The sequence below is a fragment of the Odocoileus virginianus genome, chromosome 9, assembly GCF_023699985.2.
Source record: "Odocoileus virginianus isolate 20LAN1187 ecotype Illinois chromosome 9, Ovbor_1.2, whole genome shotgun sequence".
In the NCBI taxonomy this organism is placed as follows: Eukaryota; Metazoa; Chordata; class Mammalia; order Artiodactyla; family Cervidae; genus Odocoileus; species Odocoileus virginianus.
This window is the reverse complement of record NC_069682.1, coordinates 73888561-73915772: the sequence shown is the minus strand read 5'-3', so window position 1 is coordinate 73915772 and position 27212 is coordinate 73888561. Positions and strand designations below refer to the sequence as shown.

General features: G+C 48.4%; 1 non-coding gene across 1 annotated transcript; it reads right to left on the bottom strand.

Moving 5' to 3' along the window:
* Positions 1–7123: 7123 nt before the first annotated feature.
* TRNAG-CCC (transfer RNA glycine (anticodon CCC)) lies at positions 7124–7196 on the bottom strand. The gene has a single exon. It is a non-coding gene; the product is annotated as a tRNA-Gly (tRNA).
* Between the last annotated feature and the right edge of the window lie 20016 nt (positions 7197–27212).

The following is a 27212-nucleotide window of genomic DNA, read 5'->3' as shown; positions in this document are numbered from 1 at the left end:
CCTGTCCACCATCTCCCAGAGTTTGCTCAGATTCCTGTCCATTGAGTCAGTGATGTTATCTAACCAACTCATCCACTGCCAACCCTTCTCCTCTTGCCCTCAATCTTTCCCAGCATCAGAGTCTTTTCCAATGAGTCAGCTCTTCGCACCAGTCCAAAGTATAGGAGTTTCAACTTCAGCATCAGTCCATCCAATGAACACCCAGGACTGATCCCTTTAGGATGGACTGGTTGGATCTCCTTGCCGTCCAAGGGACTCTCAAGAGTCTTCTCCAACACTAGTTCAAAAGCATCAGTTCTTTGGCTCTCAGCTTTCTTTATGGTCCAACTCTCACACCTGTACATGACTACTGGAAACACCATAGCTCTGACTATACAGACTTTTGTCTCTGCTTTTTAATACACTGTCTAGGTTTGTCATAGCTTTCCTTCCAAGGAGCAAACGTCTTTTCATTTCATGGCTGCAGTCACCATCCACAAAGATTTTGGAAGACCTGGTGCAGCCAACAAAATAAATTTTTTTTAAAGTGTAATGAGCTCAGTGTAGGAGGAAGATGGCATCAAGGCAGTGTGGCTCAAACTGCATATGTGTTAGAGTCGCTGGTGATCTTGTTATGATGCAGAGGCCTGAGATCCTGTATTTTCCCCAAGTTCCCTGCGGAAGACAACGCTGCTGTCCAGGCACCAGACGTGGTGAGAAGCGAGGACAGAGGCACCTTGCATGGATCGTCTCACTTCACCCTCACCACTGTGTCTACATGTGTGCTATTATTCTCATTTTACAGATAGGGAAACTGAGGCAGAGGCCAGCTAGGTTGCCCAGCTAGCAGGTGGGGTCTGAACTCAGGCCTAGTCTGACCCTGGTCTTCTTGTCAACACAGTCAGGGGTAAAGCAGATCTGGAGCAGACGGGAACTTCCTTCTCCACACTCTTGGCCTCCCCTTTCCCCACCGCACGGCTCTGAAGGTAGACAAGGAGCTAGCCTCCAGCCAGCCCTCTGTCTCCAATTATATTCAATTACAAACGGAAAGCTATTTTTGGTGAGGAATATAGGTGAGGGCTGTGGTAACGTACCCCCGCCCCCTCCCACCGCCGCCACCCTCTCCACCCTTGTTGAAGCTAAAACTTCAAGAGAATACCAATAATTAGGAACTGGCCAGGGATCCAAGTGCAGAATTTACCTTCGCTGTTGCAGGCATGACCTTGCTCCCTAATATCCAAATTAGTCTTTTTGTGTTTCCTGTTAAACCTTGGGAAGCTTCTCTTTCCCCTCACCACCCATTTCAAAGTTACACAGCAGTGGGGTTTATGAAAGAGCTTCTTTTTTTTTTTTAATTGAAATTGCATCTCTAGCTAATCCCTCTACCTTTCCCCCAATGCACACGCGAAGCATCATTTTGAAAGGTGAGTTCCTGGGGGTACCAAGTGCTTCTAACTGTGAAGAGAGACTAGAAATGCAGAAGGATGAAGCTCCCAAGACAGACCGAGACAGAGGAGCCTGGGAGGCCGTGATGGCCCCCCGCCACGCCTGAGGAGCGGAGCCACACACGCGGGGTGCAGTGGGCGGGGGGCTCACGCGGGGACCTGCTCTCCCACCAACGCCGGGCCTCCCAGCACTCTCACTCCAGACTCCCGTCTTGCACTGAGCCTGCTTCTGTGCAGACACATTGACTGTTGAGTATTTAGAGAAAGAGATTCCTCCCCCTGTTTCTTCCTGACCCCAAGTGGGTACCCTCTTCAGTTTCAGAAACTCAAACACCAGGCAACAAGCCTGTGTAGCTATGTTGCGCGTGCTTAGCGTTCAGCTGTGTCCAACTCTTTGTGACCCACACACTGTAGCCCACCAGGCTCCTCTGTCCATGGGATTCTCCAGGGAGAATACTGGAGTAGGCTGCCATGCCCTCCTCCGGGGATCTTCCCAACCCAGGGATCAAACCCACATCTCTTATGTCTCCTGCATTGGCAGACAGGTTCTTTACCACTAGCGTCACCTGGGAAGCAACAGTAGTTATGCTAATTTCAGACAAAGCTGACTTTAGAACAAAGGCCATTTCCGGGATAAAGAAAGGTATTACACAATGATAAAAGTGCCCATTCTCCAAGGAGACATAGCAATTCTAACTGCATCTGTGCCTAACAATAGGACATCAAAATAGACAAGGCAGAAAGTAATAGATCTAAAAGGGGAGATATATTAATATATCAGTGTGTTAATAGTTGGATGTTTCAACACTCCTTTCTCAGTAATTCACTGAGCAAGTAGGTAAAAAATCAGTTTGGATACAGAAGGTTGACATATGACTACCCACCACATGGACCTAGTCAATATTTACAGAACACTCTAATCCAACCACAGAAGAAGGCATGTTCCTCTCAAGTGTGCCTAGAACATTCACCAAGATGCACCATAATCTGGTCAATAAAACCAACCTTAACAAGTTTACAAGAATAGCAATCATACAAACTATGTTTTTGCAAAATTAAGTTATGATTATACAAAATTAAACTAGAAGTTGTTGACTTAAAAAATGCACACCCCAAAGGTTGAGAATTGTGTTTTATTTAGCAGACTAGACTGGAGACTGAAGCCTGGAATACAACCTCTCAGCTAGCTCTGAGGACGTGTTCAGAAGAGGTAAGGGAGGAGCCAGGATCTACAAGGTAAAAAACTATAAAACACGGATGAAAGACATCAAAGAAGGTCTAAATAAATGGAGAGACATATCGTGTTCATGGATTGGAAGACTCAATATTGTTAAAATGTTCATTTACTATAATCTAATCTACAGATTTAAAACCCCACAAACTCTTGTAGATACAGACAAGCTGATTCCAAAATTTATGTGGAGAAACAAAAGACCTAGAATAGCTGAAACAATTCTGAAAAAGGAGAATGAAGTTGGAGGAATCTCACTGCTCGGTTTCAAGACTTAGTATAAAGATATAGTAATTAAGCTGATATGGTATTGATGAAAGGATAGATACATAGATCAACGGAATAGAATAGAGAGCCCAGAAATTGACCCACACAAATATAGTCAACTGATTTTTGACAAAGATGCAAAGGCAATTCAACAGAGAAAGAATAACCTTTTACACAAATTGTGCTGAAACAACTGGACATCCTACTGAGCCAGCACTAGGCTTCCCATTACTAGTGACGGCTAGCCACTGCTCCCATTACACGCGGCTCAGATGGTAAAGAATCTGCCTGCCCATGCAGGAGGTGTGGGTTTGATCCCTGGGTTGGGAAGATCCCCTGGAGAAGGACTGACAACCCACTCCAGTATTCTTGCCTGGGAAATCCCACGGAAAGAGAGTCTGGCAGGCTGCAGTCCCTGGGGTCACGAAAGAGTCAGACATGACTCAGTGACTAAACAAAGTGTCAAGCACCGTATTAAGTGTTCTCCCTGTATAATTGTATTTAATCTGCACAAAACACTGTGAAATCAGTATTGGTAATATTTCCAGTGCTCAGATGTGAGCACTGAGGCCAAGTATTTGCCTGAAGGCAGTTAGTGTGTGGCAGGGCCAGACTTCAATCAAAAAGTCTAGGAGCAAAGACAGTTCAAAACCATAGCAACCAGTTTGTCTCAGGCAAGTTACTCAGTTTCTGAGACTCAGTTTCCTCATCTGTAAAATGGGAATACTAGAGAACCTGGGGCAGAGTAGGTGTTCATTTGTGTCCAAGAAATGTTAGTCCCACCTTCTCCTCATCCCTTCGGGCCTGTCACTGGCAAGGTACACAGCCCTCTGCTTAAGGCTGACACGCCGCTTCTTTGGGTAAATAGTGGTGACTTCCTCCTTTTGTGCCTAGATCAGATCTGACCTTGAAGGGCCTTCAAGGTTCTGGGTCTGAGGACCAGAGATGTCCCCAGGCTTGAGTTATCCTCAACTCTTGAAGGAATGATTGGAGTCTGAAGCCAAGACACTACATCTCAAAATGACTCAATACATCCTCCTCTAAGATGCCTTGAGCTCTTCCCGATGCCAAGAGGTCTTCCCCATTTCAAAAATTCATACTTACTCGTCCATCCCCTTGTTCATTCATTTGCTAAGTATCTACTTGCTTGGTAATTACACTGTGTCTGCCATACTCTAAGTCCTGAAGATGCAGAAATAAATCAGACATCTTCCCTGCCCTGGAGGAAGTCACAGGAGAAAAAGTTATGGACACATGTGTTTTCTGACTGTCCAGCTCCTTTTCAATCCCCTTGCCCTTGTTTGGGGGAATTTCTGCCTTTCCACGGCAGAAGCTAGAGACTCCATCTCCCAGGATCGCTTGCACCCAGGGCATCATCATGTGAGACAGGCTCCACCAATCAGACATCATCATGTGAAATTTCAATTCTAAATTGAGCGACACAGGTGCCCAGAGAACCTAGTTCTGGGTGTCTGGCTTTGGGAGGCATCAGGGGCTCCATTCAGCGAGATTTTAGCTTTATTCCTGATTGTGTAGCCTCCGAGCTGCCTCCAGCCCTCCTGGGGATTCTTTGAACAACCTCATCTCCTTTAACAAGTTTTCTATTAAAATGTCTAGAGTGGATTCAGTCATTTGCAAGTAAGAAATCAGGCTGATAAGGGAGCAAAGATGGTCAAACAGTTAACTATAAAATAGCATGACGGGCTGTAAGAAGGAGCTATTCGGCTGTAGGTGAAGAAAACAGTCCCCCTGAGCAGTCATGAGCACAGGGCTTGGGGTCTGAGTCCTGGGTCAAACTCTGACTCTGCTATGTTTTAGCTATGTGATGTTAGCACAGTTGCTCAACCTCTCTGACCCTTAAATTTCTTTTCTTTGAAATGGGGACAATAATACCTAACTTAGTCAAGGGTTGTGATAAGAGAATAACCTCTGTAAGGCAAATGCTATAAAGTATGGTAGTTTATATAAAGTTTATATAAAGTATAAACCTCATCAATCTTGCCAGCCCTGCTGGGGGGAAATCAGGGATGGAATCTTGGAGGAGAGGACATTTAAACCAACATTAAAGAATAAGCATTAAGAATATACCCACAACGAACACACTTGTTGCACTGGATTGTCTGTGAAGCAGAATCAAATTTTACCTTAAAAACATAGTGTAGATCTCGGGACTTCCTTGGTGGTCCAGTAAGTGAGAATCTGCACTCCTAATGTACGGGGCCTGGGTTTGATCCTTGATCAGGGAACTAGATACTGCTTGCCGCAACTAAGACCCAGTGCAGCCAAATAAATAATTTTTTAAAAAGTATTGCATGGGTATTGACTGTGATATGAATGAAAGAAACCAGATACAAAAGAGTCTGTCCTGTATGATTCCACTTGTACAAAATTCTAAAACAGGAAAGACCAATCTACAACAACAGGAAGAGGATCAGTCATTTCGAAAGGCACGAGCTAGGGGGACTGTGTGCAGAACGGCACAAGGACACTTTCTGGAGGGACAGAAAAGCTCTATGTCCTGATACCAAATGTGGTTACATGGCTGTTTGTGTTTGTCAAAGCCCAAACTGTACAGGTAAAACAGGTGTATTGTATTGCATATAAATTATACTCCATAAAGTGTCCAACTCTTTGTGACCCCATGGACTGTAGCCCACCAGGCTCCTCTGTCCATGGAATTCTCCGGGCAAGAATACTGGAGTGGGTAGACATTCCCTTCTCCAGGCGATCTTCCAGACCCAGGAATCGAACCCAGATCTCTTGCATGGCCGGCAGATTCTTTACCACCTGAACCCCAGGGAAGTAAAGTTTATTTTAAAGATGAGTAATATGGGCCATCCAGAAGCATCGACAAAACCTAGAATCCCTTCTCCTCTGTCCCCTTTTCCTTCTCCCTGCCTCCTTTCTCCCTCTGTCCCAGAGCGAGGACATCTCCCTGTCCTCTGTCTTCTCAGCCTCGCCCAACACCCAGTTGTTACTTTTCCACTTCCTGCTTCTCTCTCGGCAAATTGATGGCTCCAAGCTACACAGCTCCTAGCGTGTCATTACAGCTTGTTAACTTGGAGTCACTCAGACAAATTTCTTTCCCTCCCATCCAATTTTGAATTAAGTCAGGAAAAACAGATTGGCCAAACATTACCGAACAGAGTTGGAATTTATGACAAGCAGCTACTTTTTCCAGAAGCCTCTGCTAACATCTCCCCTCTGAGATGACACAACAGAAGCTCTCACCCTCCCTCTGGTTGCCCCCCATGATCTTCCCAGACAGCTCCCGTTATGGTTCCACTCCACAAATGCTTTGTAAGGCCTTGGCGGTGTGCCAGACACTGGAATCTGGGGATGCAGTGATGACTAGTGGGTGGTCCCTGCCTTCAGAGAGTTTAGGGTCTGGGGGGATCCCGGACAAGTTTGAGATGATGGGGCAGCATGGAGGTGCTAGGACAGAGCTGGCACAGAGTACTGAGGAATATGGGAGAGACATGGTGGCAAGAAGGGAAATCAGGAGGGACGTCTGGAGCAGGTGTCCCTTGGGATGAGTTTGGAAGGAGGAGCTCCAAAGATCTTGAGTTTTAGTTCATATTAATAACTAGTCTCTGCTGCGCTCCATCGACGAACCAGGGTCTGGGCTCAGCTTTTTACATGTCTTATCTCATTTCAACAATTGCAACCACTCTCTCCATCTTCCTAATGAGGAATCCAAGACTCAGAGGTAAAATGATTTGCTCATGGTCACCCAGATAAAGAACAGTAGTAATTAGAGCTACCAGTCCAGACCACTTTCTCTCTGCCAGGCTCTGAGTTATATTACTGCATCTTTTTGACAACTCGATTTTAGTATTAGAGCCTGTTTAAACCTGAAGACACTGAGGCTCAGAGAGGTTAAGTGGTTTATCCTGGGTCACACAGGCAGAAAGTCATAGATCTAGGATACAAACACAGACAGTTCAGCTCCATATCACATGTTCTGCAGCATAACACTGCACTGCCAGACATGTTCCAAGGTCTGTGCTCTCAGCATGAAAAGGATGGTCTCTTAGGAGGGCGATGTGCAGGGCAAGTGAGATAAGCTCTGGAAAGCTGTAAGCCTATGTCTGGCACACCACACTGTGTGTGGTGTGGACACTGTACTGCTGGCCAATCTTTAAAAAACCATTTCTTCATTTGATTGTACCGGGTCTCAGGTGCAGCATGTGAGATCTAGTTCCCTGACCAGGGGTCGAACCTGGGCCCCCCGCATTGGGAGCACGGAGTCTTAGCCACTGGACCATCAGGGAAACCTTGGCTGCTCTTCTTAAGGCATGACACACAGGCACTAAAAGTAACCCATCCTTCCAACACATGCTTGCTGAGCCCCAGCTGTGTGCTGGGTGGGCGCTGCTGGGGATGCAAGGGTGGAAAAGACAAGGGCCCTGGAGTCCACTGGACTTGCAGTTCATAGTCAAACTGCAAGGAAATAGCAATCCTGTTCCTCTTAAAGGTGAACCAGTACCCACAGCAGGAGATACGATTGCTTTTACTGTATGGTCTCAAGTTATATTAAAAAAAAAAACTCAGCCAAGAGAAAAGCTTAGGAAAAGAAATGCTCCAAAATGCTAGTAGCAGTTGACTTTGGGTGGCAGGACAATGGATGGATTATTTTTTTCCTTTAATGCTTTTCTGCATTAAAGAAAACCTTACAGTTTCCTGTGTGGGGAAAAGTTTAAAGAGGTGAGAAGTGGAGATGGTCCCGGGCAAGGACAGCGGCCCAAGTGGGCATGTCCCTAAGTCCACCTGACCCTCCCAGTCCCTACCAGCCCGAGCGCCCCACTACCCGGCCCAGACCTTGGAGGAGCAGAAGGCCCTGCTCGCCCTCCAGAATCCCATCCTCCAGCATCATGTCCTATGTCTTCACACTTCCTCATGCTCGATCCCCACCTCCCCCTCCCCTCAAGTTCCTCTGCCAAGACATTCAATTTCATCCAGAAAAATAATGAGACAAGGGTTCTAAATTGGAACGAAGAAATGACATTCCTATTTATTATTTAATCTGGTCTCAGACTTGAATGAACACTTCCAGGGGTAATTACCGCAAGACTCCAAATTCATTTCTAGGAAGCAGTCGCCAGAGGCGTGTGCAGAAGGTAACGACACAATTCAATATTTATGAAGCAACATTTCCCGAGAACATCAGGCCAGCAAGGCGCCTGGAGAAACCTCACCCAGTGAAGATCAAAAATCAGAATGATTGCTTGTTTTCAGTGTACACATACAGATGCACACACATACACACACAAACACACACACTCGCTGATTCTGGCCCTTCATTAGCCTCACCCCTGGGCTCTAAGAGGGTCTGAGGAATGGGGAGCAGGCTTCCAATACAGACCCCCAAACCAGAGAGAGCCCAGGGAAGTCATGTCTTCACAAATTTTCAAGCAACTTCTGCTCTGAAAGAGCTAACCACCCAAACAAAGACTTCCTGATGACCATCTATACGGCAGACACACAGCATGTTTTACAATATGACACAAAAGCCTCACTCATAAAAGCAAAGTTGGACAAATTCATCAAAATTAGAAGCTTCTGCCCAACCAAAGACTCCATTAAGAAAATAAAAAGGCAAGCCGTGAACTGGGAGAAAATATTCAAAATGCCCTATATCAGACAAGGGACTTGTATCCAGAATATATAATGAACTCTTCTTGTTGTTGTTCAGTCACTAAGTCGTGTCTGGCTCTTTGAGACCCCATGGACTGCAGCGCACCAGGCTTCCCTGTCCTTCATCTCCCAGAGTTTGCTCAAATTCACTTCCATTGAGTCAGTGATGCTATCTAACCATCTCATCCTCTGCCGCTCTTCTCTTCCTTTGCCTTCAATCTTTCCCAGCATCAGGGTCTTTTCCGATGAACTCTCACAACTCAATAAAAAGACAAAAACCCAATAATAAAGTGAACAAAAGAGTCAAACAGACACTTCAAAAAGGAGATAGAGAAATGTGCAGTAAACATGTGACATCTTTTGTCATCAGGGAAATGCAAAAACCACCATGAGATGTTACTGCAAATCCATTAGAACAGGGCAAGTTAAAAAATGAAACAACCTGATAAAATCAAGTGCTGGTGAAGGTGTGAAGCACCTGGAACTCACACACAGCTGGTGAAATGTACTATGGTTGATCCACTTTGGAAAACATTTAGCAGTTTTTTACAAAGGTAAATGTATACCAATCATACAACTAAGCAATCCAACTATTATGTATTTAAGCAAGAAAATAAAAATTAAAAGACTTGCACATGAATGCCAGTAACTGGAAACCACTCAAATTCACCAAACAACAAGTAAATGGATAAGCAATTTGAGGCCCAGTCATACAGCAGAATAGTACTTGACAATAAAAAGTAACAAACCAATGTCATAAGCAATAACATGGATCACACAGAAAAAGAAAATGCTGAGCTAAAGAGATCAGACATAAACGAGCCCAAATGGTGTGATTCCATTCATGTGAAGTTTGAGAACAGGCAAAACTAATATATAATGATAGAACATGGCGTGGTAACTGCCTGGAGTGGGGTGAGACTGGAGGCTGGCTACCAGGGGACAGAAGAGAATGTTCTGAAGTGATGCCGTGCGCTGCGCTCAGTCGTGTCCAGCTCTGCGACCCCATGGACTGCAGCCGACCAGGCTCCTCTGTCCATGAGATCTTCCAGGCAAGAAACCTGGAGTGGGGACTCTTCCACTCCAAATCTGCATCTCCTGTGTCTCCTGCATTGGCAGACAGATTCTGTATCACTGAGTCACCTGGGAAGCCCTTCTGGAATGATGGAAATGTTCTGTCTCAACTGAGTGACTGTAGCAAGAGAGTTTACAGGTGTCAAAACCTCCCAAGCAAAAAAAAAAAAAAAAAAATTGTTAAGCTCCACGCTTAAAACACGTGCATCTTATGACATCTGCATCAAATCAAATTAAGTCATTAAATTTAAAAAGAAGAGGGGCTTCCCTGGTGGCCCAGCGGTTAAGAATCCGCCTGCCAGTGCAGAGGACGCGGGTTTGATCCCTGGTCTGGGAAGACTCCGTATGTCTCGGAGCAGCTAAGCGCCTGCGCCACAACTGAGCCCGTGCTCGTAAACAATAGAAGCCACTGCAATGAGAAGCCCACGCGTTGCAACAAGAGTAACCCCTGCTCACTGCAAATACGGAAAGCCTGCACGCAGCAATGAAGACCCGGCACCGCCAAAAATAAATAAATCTTAAAAAAAAAATAGATGAACCATGTCCTCTGGTTTCAAATTTTATCAATTCCAACACTCACTCACATCCTCCTCTAAGAAAACTACAGAAGCAGCCGGCCTCCCCAGACCCACACTTTCCAAGCACACCCAAACCCAAATCCACCTCTCTTTCCTCTATGAGCACGTATGAAAGGCTGACTGTGTGTGCTGCTTGTCAGGAAGCAACGCAGCCAAACTGTTAGGAGCACAGTTTGGGGGGCAGATGATTCTAAATGCAAATCCTGCTTTTATTCACAGTGCTTTTGGCAAAGAACATAAAGACTCATGGAGACTGCAGAAGGTCCTCGCAGGTATGAGGCAGTTAACCCTCCTCCCAAGGGCACATGGCTTCCTGGATTGAGAACAATATTTCCGTTTCCTTGCTGCTTGAAAGTGAAAGTGTTAATTGCTCAGTCATGTCTGACTCTTTGCGACCCCATGGACTGTATAGCCTCTGTCCATGGAATTCTCCAGGCAAGAATACTGGACTGGGTAACCATTCCCTTCTCCAGGAGATCTTCCCTTTCCAGGGATTAAATCTGGGTCTCCTGCATTGCAGGCAGATTCTTTACCATCTGAACCACCAGGGAAGCCTATGAGCCTATGAGTGTGTGTGTTACTCACTTAGTCAAGTCCAATTCTTTGCGATCCCATGAAATATAGCCCGCCAGGCTCCTCTGTCCGTGGAATTCTCCAGGCAAGAACACTGGAGTGGGTAGCCATGCCCTTTTCCAGGAGGGTCTTCCCGAACGAGGGATCGAACCTGGGTCTCCCACATTGCAAGCAGATTCTTTACCATCTGAGCCACCATTTCCCAGTTTCCTGGCTGCTTAAGGTGGCCCTGCTTCATCCCACTGGGCAGAATGCTGTGAGGCCCCTTCCAGGAGCCTCCTTAAGCCACTGTACTCTACCCCCTTGGATCCTGCCTGCCTTCCTCTCTCTGTGCCTGGAATCTGTGTGCTACCATATTGGGCCATGCACCCACACATCAAGTGATGGGGCATCTACACCACCACACCACCCCGCTGCCATGCCTCTCTGCCCTGGGTACCCACATCCATCATTTCACGAAAGAAACAAGCATCCCTCTTGCTCGTTTTGAGTTTCTGTCAGCTTTAACCCAACCCCAGACTTAAGTGAAATGAGTGAAAGTGAAAGTGAAGTCGCTCAGTCGTGTCCAGCTCTTTTGCGGCCCCGTGGACTGTCGCCCACCAGGCTCCTGCATCCATGGGATTCTCCAGGCAAGAATACTGGAGTGGGTTGTCATTTCCTTCTCCAGGGGAATCTTCCCAACCCAGGGATCAAACCCAGGTCTCCTGCATTGCAGGCAGACACTCTGAGCTACCAGGGAAGGTGAAACGAGTACATCTCAGGAAAGCTGTACATTTAAAATCTAGGTTCGTAAAGGCACAAAGAAGCTCAACAAGCTGCCTAAGGAATTAGAAGCTCAATGTGTCTGGAATATGGTGTTTGGGGGGCGAGTGGGGAGCAGCCGGGGAGAGAGGCAGCGGGGAGGTGGATGAGACCACTGGAGCCCTGCAGGCTGTTATCCAAAAAGAACTGGGCAACAGCCAAGGAGATGAAGCCCGGCAGTAGCAGGCTAGATGGGCCTTTTGGACCAATTCTTCCATCTGTTCAGAAAGGACTGGCTGCAGGGAGCCCACTGTGGGAGCCGGGAGGCCACCCCAGAGGCCGGGTGGCCTCAGCCAGGCTGCCCCCATCTTCCATGCACCATTCAGCTAATGAGAGGTCTCCTTTGCTGTGTCTTAGGGACTCTGACATCTCGGGCCCAGACGCCTTCAGAGGCCCCAGCAGAGGAGGCAGCAGGGATGGGGGAAGACGGAGGTTGGGGCAGCGGCAACCGGCCAGTGAGGCCCTCGCCACAGGCCGCAGCCAGCCCAGCCCCTGCCCATTCGTCTAGACACAGTCCTGGAGTCCCCGGGGCTTCTAATTTTTCAGGGGGAGCTCAAAAGATGGATTTTGTGTAAGAACACAATTTTCTTTCAGGCGGGCAGACCCTTCCTGTGAACATCAAAACAAACTTGGCCTCAGGCAGAAGCTGCCTGGCAGGCTGCCAGCGTGTGGCCTCTGAACTACCTTATCTTCCTTCTCTGGCTTCCTCTCTCCAGGCCCACCACCACCATTTTAAATGGAAATTCTAGGACAGGCACAGGTGGCAGGAGGGGGTTAGCACAGATAACGCTTCTTTCAGATTAACACCACCAGAGTTTCAATCGGCTTGCTGGATGATCTCTGGCCACATTTTCTTTTTCCTTTTTTTTTCTTTTGTGTGGGATGGACAAGAGAATTTTAGAAAGTAAATGCAAGGGAGGAATTGGGATTTCCCTCTGAAATGCTAGGGATCCTTAGGAATCCTGGGGACATGCCTCCCACTTCATTCAAGGCGTGGGCCCCTGCATCGGGGTCTCGTCTGGCCTCACCCACTCTCACACCCTGAGAGTTCATCTTCACTGAGCTTGGTCATTAGCAGCCCTGCTTCCCTCCCCCGACATGGGTCCCTGGCTGGAGATGAGACATTGGTGCACTTTGTAGATACTTCATAATCTCTGGCAGCTGCCTCTGGGGCCTGCCTGCTCCAGCCTCGTCGGATAACCCTCTCCTTCCTGACTTATAATAAAACATAAAAACAATGACTGCTAGGAAATTTTGATCCAGTTTTGCAGACAGATGATGTGGCAATCCAGCATTTTATGGAGAAAGACCAGGGATTGAGAGCTACGGCCCACAGACCATATCCAGCCCCCCACTTGTCTGTGTAAATAAAGTTTTACTGGAACAGAGTGATGCCGTTTCTTTCTGTGATGCCCTCTGGCTGTTTTCCTGCTGCAGTGGCAGAGCTAAGTATTTGCAATAGAGACCCAGAGACCGTATGACCTGCAAAGCCTAGGAGATTTCTTATCTGGCCCTTTGTAGAACAAGTTCTTCCAGGTACAGAGAAAAGAACGAGCAGGTGTTGAGGCTCTGCTCTGCACGGAATTACTGTTAGGGACAGCAGGCACATCTGGGCATTTCCTCCTCAGGCATTCTTCAGAGGGAAGATCTGTTATCTCCCATTCTAGTAAAAAGAGTCTCAGTGAAGCCAGCTCGCTCAGGGACCCCATGAGGAGATCTTTGCCTGTGTGTAGGGTTCAAACTAAGCCCAGCCCCTCCCGCACACCTGAGAGTCTTGATGGAGTCGGAACTGCCCCCAGGAAGGCACTGGGAAATTGGAAAGGGGCAGTTCAGAAGCACCACTGGCCTTTAGACGGTGAGGACCAAGGATGCTGGCTGCCCTGCCATGCACAGCACAGTCCAGCAGGGGAAAGAACTGCCCCACGTCCCGCATGAAACGTCACCTGTGGTATTTGAGTCACAACATAACAAAAAGTGCCGAAGCAACTCCAGTGGATGTTGTTCTATGTACTAGGTGAAAGCATATGACCACTTCATTATGCTTTTCTTTAGTCATAGCACATTCACTTACATATATGATATTATATACGCTATTTTCCTTTTATTCATTTTACGGTATGGTATTACACTTTTAAAAAATTATGTGTATAGATAAGTTGCTTTATCTATGAATATCAGTTTAGGATGGCAAAGGGGATGTTATAAAATAGTTGTTATCAAGACAGAATATTGTGTCTGAGAGTCAAAAATATGCCCCACAGGATGGGTCAGATAATTAACATAAGGGCCTCATGTCCCACCAGGATCCTCTGTCCATGGGACTTCCCAGGCAAGAACACTGGAGTGGGTTGCCATCTCCTCCTCCAGGGGATCTTCCCAACTGCTCTCGTGAGTGCTATCTGGTGAACAACTGTATGTGCCCTAAGCTTGGGGGACCCAGCGGTGACCATGGATGGGAAGAGCTCCCACCCTATAGAACTGACAGAAGATAAATCAGCAACACCAACTCAGACTGTGGCCATTTCCATGAAGCAAATAAACAAAGTGACATCACAGGAAATAAGATGGCGGGGTGGGGCGGGAGAGCTTGGCGGAAAGGTCGGGAGGTCCTTCCAATGGTGACAGAAAAGCTGAAGAGTCAGCGAGAAGTGGGCCTGTGAAGGGGGGGGACAGAGTACCCAGGTCTGGAGAACTGGCAAGTGCGAAGGTCCTGGGGCGGGAAAGTGCTCCTTTGTTGAGGAACGGGGCTGTTCAGTGTGAGAGAAGTGCGCGGAGCGCAGATGACAGGCACACAGCCTTGAAGGGCACAGTGAGGAACTGCGCTTTATCCTAAGAGCGGTCGGCAGGCAAGGAAGGGCAGGAGAGAGTGAAAGGAACCTGGGGTGTCCAGAGGACAGTGAGATCGGCCTTCTGTGAGCACAGAACGTGTCTTGGGGAAATGAGGTGGGAAATGAGGTGAGCTCAGGCCAGGTAATTTATATTTTATGCTGCCAAACCCAAGACACTGCCATATTTTAGCAGCGTGGGGAAGGCAGTATTCCAATATTTCTGAGCCAAGATGAACAGGGGCTGTGGAGCCCGGAGTCAGGCAGGCTGGGGAGAAGCTTCTATTAGATCAACCACATGAACTGACGGAGACCCGGGTGTGGGCGCCAACAAACAGGATGCAAGGCAAGCCAGGGGCGGAGCATGAAGACAGAGTGCGTTCAACAACTGGGAGGAACTCAAGCCGGGCGCAGACTTGATCACACAGCGCAGGGGAAGGTTCCAGATGCCCGGGGAGGGGGTGGGAGACAGACTCAGACACAGCTGGAAACAGAGACTCTCACGTCTCCTTTGGGAACAAAATGCATGCATCCACCCATAAGCTAAGGAAACTTAAGGCATGCTGGGATGAAATAAAGATTTTTTTTTCTTAGTCTCTCAATTACTTGGAAGCATCCTTTGGTGAGACAGGGGAACCCTGGATGGAAATGTTTCCTGACACATTGTGCAATGTGATTTAAAATCCGAGGCGATTCCTTTCTCCAGGTAAAACCTTTGACCAAGTACCGCGATGCTAGACGCCTCTGTGGGCTGCCTCCTCTCCTCCCACGAGGGCTGGCCCCAGGACTGTTCCATGCCTCCTCCCCTCTGTCCCCACTCTCAGCTGATGACCTCAGTCACCATTTAGACCCCTCTGCCATCCCACTTCTCCGCTCCTCTTTACAGATAAACAGCTGGGCAAAGCCGACTGTATTGGCTGCTTCCTCCTCCACTCTCCCCCCATCTCTTGAGCCCACTCCACTCAGGTTCTCCTTCCCAGCATCATGGAGGCAGCTTTTGTGCAGGCCACAAGGGCCTCCACGTAACCAACCCCACTCCGTCAGCACGTTGGCACAGGGGGACGCTCGTCTCTCTTGAAATCCTGGAGGACGTTTTGCTAAGGGAAATAGGCTGGACACAGAGAGACAAATACTGCGTGGACTCACTTCCATGCAGAGTCTCTAAAACAGCAGGACTCACGGAAGCATGGAACAAAGAGGCGGGTGCCTGGGTGGGGAAGGTGGGTAAATGGGGAGATGCTGGTTGAAGGGTATAAATTTCAGTTATGCAGGATGAACACCTTCTGAGGATCTAATGTACAGCATGGAGACCATAGTTAACGATACTCCACCATGTCCTTGAAATTTGTGAAAAGAGTAGATCTTGAGGTGATCTCATCCCACCTGCACACATAAATTAGTAACTATGGAAGTGATGGATGTGTTAATTAGCTTGATTGTGGTTATCATGTCACAAGATATACATACATCAAAGCAACTGGTTGCACATCTCAAACATATGTAATCTTCATTTGTCAATTACATTTCAATAAAGGTTAAAAAAGAAAAGTATATGCTTGACTGAAGTGTCTCCTCTAAATTCATGTCAAAGCCCTAATCCTCGATGAGACCATATTTGCTCACCTGTGAGCAGGTTCTAACAGTTAACCAAGGTCATAACTTGTTCTTCAGTCATTAAGTTGTGTCCGACTCTGCGATCCCATGGACTGCAGCACAATAGGCTTCCCTGTCCTTCACTATCTCCCAGAGCTTGCTCAAACTCATGTTCATTAAGTCAGCGATGGCATACAACCGTCTCATCCTCTGTCACCCCCTTCTCCTCCTGCCCTCAATCTTTTGTAGCATCAGGATCTTTTCCAATGAGTGGGTTCTTCACATCAGATATCCAAAGTATTGCAGCTTTGGCTTCAGTAAAGTCCTTCCAATGAATACTCAGGGTTGATTGCCTTTAGGGTTGACTGGTTTGATCTTCTTTCTGTCCAAGGGACTCTCAAGAGTCTTCTCCAGCACCCCAGTTTGCAAGCATCAATTCTTCAGCATTCAGACTTCTTTACGGTCCATACATAAAGAAGTCTGTACATGACTATAAGAAAAACCAAAGCTTTGACTATATGGACATTTTTCAGCAAAGTTATATCTCTGCTTTTTAATATGCTGTTATAGCTTTTGTCATAGCTTTTCTCCCAAGGAGCAAGTGTCTTTTTAATTTCATTTAATTTTTTGAAATCGAAATTAAAAGGGCATAAGGGTGGGGCCCTAATCCCAAAGGGTTCGTGTCCTTATAGGAAGAGGAAGAGGCACCAGAGCTCTCTCTCCGCCCTCAGAAAGACATAGAAAGGAGCGGGCTGAATGCAAATCAGGAAGAGGATTCTCATGAAAACTCGACCATGCTGACGGCCTGACCTCAGATGTGCAGTCTCCAAAACTGTGAGAAAATACATGTCATGGTTTAAGCCCCCAGACTCTGCTAGTTTGTTATGGCAGCTGAACTGAATAGGATGGGTGCCCCCAGAGGGCTGTGAACTGACAAAAAAAAAAAATGCCTCAGAATCCAGGAGTGCTCAGTCAGACAGGGCTCTAGATAAAAGAATTCCTCAAGTCAAAAACGTTAAGTGCTTGTCAAAGTTAAGTGATTGTTAGAATCAAATGATGCCAAGCACAATGCTTTCAACAACCTCAAACCAGTGGGACCCAGGGCCAAAGGTCTTTCTGATGAGCATGCGACAGGGGAGGTGGATCATTTCCTTTTACAGAGTATGTCCTACATGCATAGCACATTAACAGTGACAATTACACCCATTTTACAGATGAGGAAACTGAGGTGATACAAAGAGAAGCCATTTGCCCGAGATTAGACTCCCCTTACTTGGAAGACGAGTAAGGGGAGTGATACACAATGGGTTAGATGCAGTCTCTGTCCCCAAGGAGGTTCCTGGCAATCCTGCTGCAGTACAGGCAGGAGATAACCCCGTACGCTTCCCCCAGTAGTCACATCCCATCATAGGCCCATCTGTGCTACCGCAGGAAAAACAGGAGTCCAAAGACTATGACTCAAGTCCCGGGACCACTCACTGCCTGCTTGCTGAGTGACTCTGAGCAAGTTACCTTGTGTCTCTGAATCTCAGTTTGATTTGTAAAATGAGATGCTAACACTGGCTCTGCTTCCCTCATCGAGGTGGCTCTGACAGTCCAGGGAGATGATGCAAGTGATGAACACTTAGCTCACTATCAAGCGGCAGAATATGACCATTTCACTAATGGCCATATCTGCCTCTGGGCCCGGAACCCACAATAACAGATATGCCACCTGACGTCCTGTAAAGGCTTGCCACTGGGAATTCCCCCAACACCTGAGCTTTCTTCCTTCTGCAAGTCTGGCCACACAGAAGAGGCAGGGCCCAGTTTACCCCCACCCCTGCTCCTCTCCGGATAAATCTCCAAGAGTCTCCCTTCACCTCACCGCCCCCCACGTCAACCTCCGTGGAATTCTATCTTCTGAAAAAAGCAAACAGATCACATAACACTAGAAAGGACCAGCAGCTTGGGACAGCCAGACTGTTCTCCATTTCTTCTTTTTTAAAGGTCTTTTGGGAGACAATTAACAAAGGCTGAGATGGAAGGAGGAGACAGAACAGAGAGACCCAAGACTTTTCTAGGTTTTTCTCAACAGACTCTCAGTGACTTAGAACAAGGGCCAGACCTGGATGCCCAGCAAGATGTGATAAATGACACTGCCAATGTGAGGTTTTTTGTTTTTGTTTTTAACCATTAAGATCCCACTTGTGCCCACAGGGCTTGGCATATAGCAATTGTGTTAACATCCCCCTGGGACAGGGCACTGAATGATTTAGTAAGTAGCTAAGCCTTCACAGGCTTCCAAAGCGGCTCAAAGATAAAGAACCCATCTGCAATGCAGAAATCCCAGGAGATGGGGGTTTGATTCCTGGGTGGGGAAGATCCGCTGGGCTCCTCTGTCCATGGGATTTTCCAGGCAAGAATACTGGCGTGGGTTGCCATTCCCTACTCAAGGAGATCTTCCCAACCCAGGGATCAAATTACTTTCTTTAACTCTCACCAATTAGCCTTTCAGGTAGGCATACCTCTATTTTATCGCTGGGGAAACTGAGGCTTGGAGAGGCGCAGTCAGGCAGGGCCCAAGGGCACACAGTTAGCCGGGGTCATTTGCTTCCAAACGCCACACTGCCTCTAAGCACTCTGCCAGGGAGACTCAGATTTCTAAGTCCTCTCTGGGACAGGCAGGCAAAGCAAATGCAGGCCTGGTGGGGACTGGAGGGCTGGGAACACACGATCCCCTAATGGGAGGTACTCACATGGGAGGAGAGATACATGTAACATGTGCCTCAGACCAGCGGAAGCAGCCGCCGCTAACCCTACATGTTGGGGGCTTCCCTGGTGGCTCCGTGATAAAGCATCTGCCTGCCAACACAGGAGACACGAGTTCAATCCCTGATCCAGGAAGATCCCACACGCCGCAGAGTAACTAAGCCCATGGGCCACACCTACTGAGCCTGTGCTCTAGAGCCCGGGAACCGCAGCTACTGAAGCTCCATCACCCAGAGTCCGCGCTCCCTTGCAGCAGAAGCCACCACTATGAGAAGCTTGAGCCTCACAACTAGAGAGCAGCCCTGCTCTCTGCAACGAGAGAAGCACACACGCAGCAACGACCCAGCGCAGCCAAACATGAATGAGATAGCAGGGTTTTTTAAAAGGCCACGCGCAGTATGACCCAATTTATAGGACATCCTGCCAAGGCAAAACTGCAGGGACGGAAAGCAGATGAGTGGGTGCCAGGAGCCGAGGGTGGGGAGGAGTTGACCGAGAAGGGCAGCAGGGGAAATGGGTTGATGGGGAGATGGAGAAGCTCCAGGTCTTGATTGCGGTGCGGGTTACAGCACTGCGTGTTTGTCAAAGCTTCCAGAACCATTCGGTAAAACAGGTGACTCTTAACTGCATGTAAACCGTATCTTAAACAAAATGGAAAAACCACCAACAACAAATCTGTGGGCTGGAGTTGAGTGGCAGGCTGCCTTTTTGTGACCTCTGCCCTATGCTGCACTGGAAAACCAGGACAGCCAACTTCCACGTGATCCACATGTGGCCAGTGATGATTGCGTGGACTGGTTCTTGGGTGTGGTTGGCAGAGGAAGAGATGAGGCGAAGGAATGGACTGGCTGGGTCTTGAACTTTGCCCTGTTCCTCCCCTCACTTGTAGGGTGACCTTAAGCAAGTAGCCACTCTTTTCTGAGCTTCAGTTCTCTCTCTTTAAAACTGAGGTGATTGTAAGGCTGTCATGGCTAATGCCATGACAGGCAACCTAGTTTAGGAGTGGGCCTAGTTTCCCGGGGTAACATAATTATACAGGCCTCCTGGAGCTAGCCAATCAACATGTGCCTAGCAAGAAAAAGGGAACCTATCAGGGGAAAGCTGAAAGCCCCACGTTGGGCCTACAAAAATTGCCTTGCAACTGTGTAACCAATCTGCTTGTGCCAACTACCTGCTGCTTTTTTTGACCTAATAAATACCCGAGAGACCTGGGGCTCAGGGCCTTTTCATCCTCACACCCTTGGTGAGGGTGGGAGGCCCTGGCTCGAGTCAGTAATAAATTCCCCTATTGCAAGTTGCATTGTTTCAAGGAGTCTTCTTTCCCAACCCGGGACTCGGACTACGGGCAGAACATTTGGGGGCTTGTTCGGGATCCCTTGACCAGGGAAGAATGCTCTTTGGAACAAAGGGGAAAAAGGACAGGTAACAGCACCGGTGCTCAGGCAGGTCTGGAAAAGTCCAGTGTAAATCCGGGGCCCTGCTGTGAAGCAGGAAGGTATCTGGTGCAGGAAGCCCAGTGTAAATCTGGGGCCATGCTAAAAGGCAGGAAGGTATCTGGCGTGAGGGAAAGCTTTCCATGAGGGAACGGATTGGCCGTTCCGGCTGGCGTGAGGCCGAGGCCAGCGAGCATGCTGGAAGGCAGCCGGCTCTGCGGGAAGGAGACCTCCTCTCCTAAGCCCGAATCTGGGGAACAGTGGACGCCATTCGGTAAGGTGACCCTTGTTCCAGAGGATAGGGAGACTCAGGGGGTCCTGCCCCCCAGTTCTATGTTGTCAGCCGATGTGTGTCTATGTGTTTTTCTACGCCCTTTCGCGTCTGTATAACTGCCGACATTGTCTCCTGTCCGTTCTCTGGTGTGTCATTGTGTACTTCCTCCTATAAAGCCTTAGAGCCTCATTTCTGTTTCTGAGAGTTTCAGTGAACAGGCAGACAGTTTTCGGGGCAACTGACGAGTCCCGGCCAGGGCTACTCCCGGGCGGATTCTGAAGGCCTCCCAACAAGTCAGCCCCAGTAACGGGAGCCCGAGAGGGTGAAACTCTTTTCTTTTTTCTCGTATTCTAAACCGAGAATCTGGCCAAATAAAAACCCGTCTGTGTGGGCACGGGATAGGCACTTAAGAGCCGATAGGGCGCCTGCCGCTAAAAAACTCCCGTGAAAAGATAAGGGGGTCACAAAAAGGGCTAGAAACCCTTAGGGTGCCCGCCCCCAACAAGAAAACTTCCGTGCAACGACTAAGACACTCAAATAGTTCCACGAAGCATACCACAAGCCCAACCTCCTGGCCGCCACCACTCCCGATAAGATTTTTTGGTGGTAATTCTCGGTGACCTTCTTCTGACTCTCGCCATGGGGCAAGGAGAATCTACCCCACTCTCTCTCATGACTGATCATTTCTCAGATGTCAGGGCTAGAGCATATGATCTGTCGCTACTGGTTACAAAGAATAAATTAATAACCTTTTGCTCTGCAGAGTGGCCCACCTTCCAAGTTGGATGGCCTCCAGAGAGAACTTTTCAACCTTCTATTATTCGGGCGGTAAAAGAAAAAGTTATGACTCCTGATCCCTGGGGCCACCGGAGCCAAGTCCCATATGTTATGGTCTGGCAAGATCTAATAAAAGATCCGCCCAAATGGTTAAAACCATTTTGTTAAATGGTTAAAACCTTTGTTAAAGGTTAAAACCTTTGTTAAAACCTTTGTTAAAACCTTTTGTTCACAAACTCCCTGATTCTCCTAATGTACAGGCCCTGCTTATAGAAACCCCCACTCCCCCAGAGGAAGCCGAGAAGAATAAGGGCCCAAAACCGGTCTTACCGGAACCTGATTGACTTAGAGACAAAAATTAGGCCCCCGCCATATGCCCCTCCTCCATTGCAGGTTCCCCCGGGGGAAAGAGCCCCCCCCCCCATGAATCAGAAGGGATAAGGGAACCCCGACCCCGGAGAAGAAATGGAGAAAATAGGGGTGAACAGGATCATGGGGACCCAGAGTTACCTTCATCTACTGTACAGGCGCTCCCCGTCCGAGTGGGACCAGCTAACCCGGACGGAAAGCGAACCTATCAGTACTGGCCCTTCTCCACGAGTGATCTGTATAATTGGAAAACCCAAAATCCTCCTTTTTCGGAAAAACCCCAAGGCCTCATTGACCTCTTAGATTCCATTTTGTTCACTCACAACCCCACCTGGGACGATTGTCAGCAGCTGTTGCAGGTGCTCTTCACCACGGGAGAACGGGAGCGAATCCTGGCAGAGGCGCGGAAACGGGTCCCGGGGGCCGACGGGAGGCCAACCGCCCAGCCTCATCTTGTGGACGAGGGGTTTCCTCTGTTGTGGCCTAACTGGGATTTTGAGCGGGTGGAAGGTAGGGAGCGTCTCCGAGTGTACCGCCAGACTCTGATGGCAGGCCTGCAGACCGCAGCTAGAAAGCCGACAAATCTGGCGAAGGTAAATTTAGTAAGGCAAGAGCCCACTGAGAGCCCGGCAGCCTTCCTAGAGAGGCTGATGGAAGCCTTTAGGCAATATACACCCATGGACCCCCAGGCTGAGGAGTCATGCGCTGCAGTTCTGTTAGCGTTTGTAAATCAGGCAGCCCCAGATATTAGGAGGAAATTACAAAAGATAGAGGGATTGGGAGAACAGACAATACAGGATTTACTGAAATCAGCTGAAAAGGTATTTAATAATAGAGAGACCCCAGAAGAAAGGGAAGAGCGAATTCGACGGGAGGAAAGGGAATTAGCTGAGAAGATCAGGAAGGAAGATAGGGAACACAGGGTGAAGGAAAACTGGAAGAACCAGAGGGAGCTAGCCCAGATTCTTTTTGCGGGGTTGAAGGACGGAACAGAATTGAGGGAGCCTCGAGACCCCCAGACGGGAGAAAAAGAGAAACCAAAAAGGCAGGCCCTAAAGAAAGATCAGTGCATTTACTGCAAAGAACAGGGGCACTGGAAAAACGAGTGCCCTAAGAGGGACCCAAAGAGAGGAACAACCCAGAGAGAGGGAATCTCCCCTGGAGCTCGAGTTCTATATGCGGGGGAAGACAGTGACTAGGGGAGTCAAGGCTCGGCACCCCTCCCCAAGTCCTGGGTAACCATACCTGTGGAGGGGAAACCCGTTGGCTTCATGGTAGATACTGACGCCCAACACTCTGTTTTATATGAAAAACTGGGATCAGTGTCTAATAAAACCAGCTTGGTGCAGGGAGCCACGGGGACAAAAAGATATTGTTGGACCACGGAACGGAAAGTAAATCTGGGGACCCACCAGATGTCCCATTCGTTTTTGGTGGTACCAGAATGCCCAGCCCCTCTACTTGGAAGAGACTTGTTAACTAAAGTTAATGCTCAGATCCATTTTGACCCTGGGGGAATGTCAGTCACGGATGGACTTGGACAGCCGATACATGTCTTGTCCCTAGCCTTAAGGGATGAATACAGACTTTTTGCGCCTAAGCCCTCAGAGGTTATAGCACCAGATGTACAACCGTGGGTCCATAAATACCCATTGGCCTGGGCAGAAACGGCAGGAATGGGACTGGCCAAGCAGAGACATCCGATCGTCATCGAGCTAAAGTCAGAGGCAGTTCCTGTGAGGGTGAAACAGTACCCTATGAGCCAGGAGGCTCGGCGGGGGATCACTCCCCACATTCGACGGCTCATGGATGCCGGAATTCTCAGGCGGTGCCAATCCCCTTGGAACACCCCCTTACTGCTGGTGAAGAAGCCAGGGGGGACAGATTACAGACCTGTCCAAGACCTGCGAGAAGTCAGCAAGCGGGTGAGTGACATACACCCCACTGTCCCTAACCCATATACTCTCCTGAGCAGTTTACTGCCTGAGCACACTTGGTACACTGTGCTGGACTTGAAAGATGCTTTTTTCAGCCTACCCCTGGCGGCCCAGAGCCAGGAGATATTTGCCTTTGAGTGGACTGAGGGGGAAGGCCAACCGGTAGTACAATTAACTTGGACCCGCCTCCCACAGGGGTTCAAGAACTCCCCTACCTTGTTTAATGAGACTCTGAGTGAGGACCTCTAAGAATATCGGACTCGCCACCCAGAGGTCATCCTGCTGCAATATGTAGATGACCTTATGTTGGCTGGAACCACAGAGGAGGCATGCAGCCGTGCCACCGGGGACCTCTTACAGACTCTAGGCACCTTGAGATATCGTGCTAACGCAAAAAAGGCACAAATATCCCGGCAAGAGGTCACCTATTTGGGGTATAAGATCAGGCAGAGACAAAGATGGCTAACTCAGGCCATAAAGGAAACAATATTGCAGATACCAGAGCCCAAGACCCCCCGCCAGATGAGAGAGTTTTTAGAGACTGTTAGATATTGTAGACTGTAGATCATGGGGTTTGCTGAAAAGGCCCGGCCCTTGTATGAAAAAAAATAAGGAGACCCCAAACTGGACTTGGACTGAGCCAATGAAACAGGCTTTCCAGACACTCAGACGGGCCCTACTAGAAGCCCCAGCCCTTGCCCTGCCTAACCCAAATAAGCCATTCCAGCTGTTTGTAAATAAAAAGCAAAAAATAAAAAAGGAGGTCTTGACACAACAATAGAGACCATAGAAGCAGGCCGATGGCGTACCTTTCAAAGTGATTAGACCCGGTGGCCTCTGGGTGTCCCCCTTGCCTCCGCATCATTGCAGCCACTGCCCTCCTCGTCCGCGACGCCGACAAGTTGACGTATGGACAGCAACTCTGGGTTTACACCCCCCACGCCATCGAAGGGGTTTTAAAGCAGCCGCCGGGTAAGTGGATCTCCAATGCCCATTTGACACATTACCAGGCCCTGCTGCTTGATGCCCCACGGGTGCGTTTTCAGACCCCTTGCTTCCTGAATCCAGCCACGCTTCTACCTAACCCAGAAAAAGACCGCCCTCTCCATGATTGCAGTGAGATACTGGCTGAGGCCCTGGCGGCACGAAAAGACTTAACTGATGTGCCGCTAAACAACAGTGAGCTAGTATGGTTCACTGATGGGAGCAGCTATGTAAAAGATAGACAAAAAAAGGTGGGAGCCGCTGTAGTTGATGATTCAAGACAGACAATATGGGCTAAGACACTTCCCCCAAACACGTCTGCACAAAAAGCAGAGTTGATTGCCCTAATACAGGCTCTAAAACTAGCAAAAGAGAAAAGAGTCACCATTTTTACAGACAGCCGATATGCTTTTAGCACTGTCCATATTCAAGGTCCGATATACCAAAAAAAGAGATTTAAAACAGCAGAGAGAAAAGAAGTCAAAAATTTGCCCGAGATCCACAGGCTCCTGAAAGCTGTTCAGCTGCCCCGGGCAGTAGCAATAGTACATGTCCCCAGTCACCAGAAAAGAGAAGACCCTAGGACACGGGACAATCGTGCCGCTGATGCGGCCACTCGAGAAGCAGCCAGCCGGGACTATGCCGCCCCCATATTAGCCGTGGGACTTCCACCTCCTGGTATGGGGACTCTGCCGCCAGTCCCCGACCATTCCCTCCCTGACCTCGTTTGGATCAACAAGGATACCACCCTCCAGAAAGATGACAAAGATGGATGGTACCGAGATCAAAACAACAACGTGATATTGCCTGCCATCCTGGGTCATCACCTATGTGAACACCTACACACAACTACACACTTAGAAGAAAAAAAGACCTTGACACTTCTCCAGACGGCCTGCCTGAGCTTCCCTCGACAAAATGCAACTGTACGAGAGATAATCCAGGCTTGCAAAGCGTGCCAGCTGATGAGGACAGGGAAAAGGCAGCACTCGGGAACGAGGTACCAAGGGGAAGAGCCAGGGCAACACTGGGAGAGAGATTTCACTGAGGTAAGACCAGGCAAGTACGGGTATCGCCATCTGTTGGTTCTGGTAGATACCTTCTCGGGGTGGGTAGAAGCCTTCCCCACTAAGAGAAAAACAACAACAGTGGTTGCTAAAAAGATCTTAGAAGAGATAGTGCCTAGGTACAGGCTACCAGTGACTATGGGCTCTGATAATGGACCTGCCTGTGTGAGCCAGATTGTACAAGGGCTGGCCCAAGCTCTGGGGACAAAATGGAAGTTACATTGTGAATATAATCCCCAGAGCTCAGGACAGGTTGAAAAAATAAATCAGACCCTAAAAATAACTTTGACAAAGTTGACAATAGAGACTGGCGGGGACTGGGTGACCCTCCTTCCCTTCGCACTCTTTCGAGCACGTAACACCCCTTATAAGCTGAATCTTACCCCTTTTGAGATTCTGTATAAAAGACCCCCTCCTGTGTGTCCTATATTCGAGGGAAAATGCCTACCACCCCCTACCTTGAGACAATTCCAACAAACACTGATGACATTAAGTAAGGTGCATAGCCATGTTTAGAAATTAATTCGAGAGATACACGAGGGAACAAGCAAGGGGACCATCCCCTCACATAATATTGGCCCGGGTGATTAGGTTTGGGTAAAACGACACCAATCTAAAGCATTAGAACCTAGATGGAAAGGCCCTTACGTTGTTCTCCTTACCACTCCTACTGCTGTTAAGGTCGACGAGATCAGGCCCTGGCTTCACTGCAATCACGTGCGGCAAGCCACCCCGGAAGAACAGGAGAAGGCACAAGCAAAATGGGAGGCAAGACCTCACCCGTCAAATCCTTTAAAACTGAAACTCGTACGACAGAGCCCTCTTAACTCTCCTGCTGATAACAGTTTTCATCGGCCCAGGAGCAACCAGCCACAGCCCCCATCAGCCGGCTAACCTGACTTGGGTGATCTACAATCCTGAGACTAGAGAAGTGCTTAGTTCGAGCTCCAACATGGCCCCCAAAGAGACATGGTGGCCAATACTTACCTTTGATTTGTGTGTGCTGGCGGCTGACGGTAGTGGGTTTGGTCCCCACCAACTGACCAAGTTCTTTGCCCATGGCTCTTTCGGTCTGTTCACCCGTAACTGTGAGCAAAAAGGCCCACAGTACTACGAACAGGTGCCTGTCTATGTCTGCCCGGGGGGGAAAAGAGATCAGAACCAAATTTAAAAATGTGGGACAGTTGACTCTTTTTATTGCGCCGCTTGGAGTTGCAAAACCACGGCAACAGTCCATTGGCTCACTAACTCCGACAAAGACCTCATTCAGGTAAAATCACCCCCGAATTCCCAGAAATGTCCAACTAAGAAAGTATCATCCAAACCCGGGCAATGTTTCCCATTACAGATCAAATTCACAGACAAAAGAAAAAAATTTACCAGGTGAGATGTTGGCCGAGCTTGGGGCCTCCATCTTTAACAAGACTGGCTATGACACAAGATTCCGGTTCGAGCTTAAATTAAAACTGGGACCGCTCTATTTGACACCCAAAGTAGCCTTAAGACCAAACCAGGGAACAACCCCAAAGCCTCCCTCCCAGAACCAAAGTCAGGCTAATAGATCGACTCCACACACTGTGGAACCCCCCAGGGTTGACATGTCCCCACCAACAGACC